We start from the raw sequence: 927 nt of genomic DNA, 5'->3' as shown, positions 1-927 counted from the left end.
TTTGGTAATCCGCTTTGGCTCTTCTGGTGTCATCAGTGGTAGCAGGGCACCCAGAGGACAAGAGAGAGACAAGTAAAGCAAAGAAAAATAAAAAATAAAGAAATAAAGCGCTCCTTCAAAAAACCCCATACTCTTTCAGGACCTGAACAGGAATTGGTAAGTACTGATCAGGGGGGTGGAAACAGGGGGATGAATGTGTGTGAATGAGACGCAAGCTGGTTACCCCAGACCTGCGGAGCGAGAGCGGAGTCCATAATACCGCGATTCCTATCTTTTGCGAGAAAATAGGCCGGGAACTGGACGAAGCGAAAGAAAAAAGGAGTGAAAGAATCCCTCCGGGGTTACTGGGACTGGGGTTTCAGGGAGGGGTTGGACCCCTGGAAGAAAAGGAGCTGGGAGTTCTCCTAAGTTCAGTGTACTAGGAGACAGGACAAAAAAAGGGGAAAAATAATAAATCCCCGGGAATATTGCCAGGTTGAGGGTGCAAAACCACGGGAAAAGTGGGATACAGTACCCAAGAAAATCTGGGGGGGTTGGCCAGCAACATTGAAGGTACCTTATTATTGTATTGTCTTGGTGTGAGTGAAAATGAGTGAGGAAAACCTATTAAAGAAATGAGAATGCATGTGTGAATGAGAGATCGTGTATAACTGTATCTTGAGGGGGGGAAGGTGGACTGTAACAAGAGCATTGAGAGAGGGATTTGAGGTTTTGTTGGTGGTGCTGTGAAGGGTGATTAGTGTTTTAAAGAAGTGAACTCGTGTGGCTTTTTTAAGGGAGTTAAAATAGGTATTTTAAAGAAGTGAATTGGTGTTTTAAAGGAGTGGAATTGGTATTCTAAAATAGTACAATTGGTGTTCTAAATAGTGGTGCTTAAAGGAGTAGGTTGAAACAGAGAACACTTGGAAAAATGGGACAGAGAACCAG

This window comes from Parus major, chromosome 8 (genome assembly GCF_001522545.3).
Source record: "Parus major isolate Abel chromosome 8, Parus_major1.1, whole genome shotgun sequence".
Lineage (NCBI taxonomy): Eukaryota > Metazoa > Chordata > Aves > Passeriformes > Paridae > Parus > Parus major.
This window is presented reverse-complemented; position numbering follows the sequence as displayed.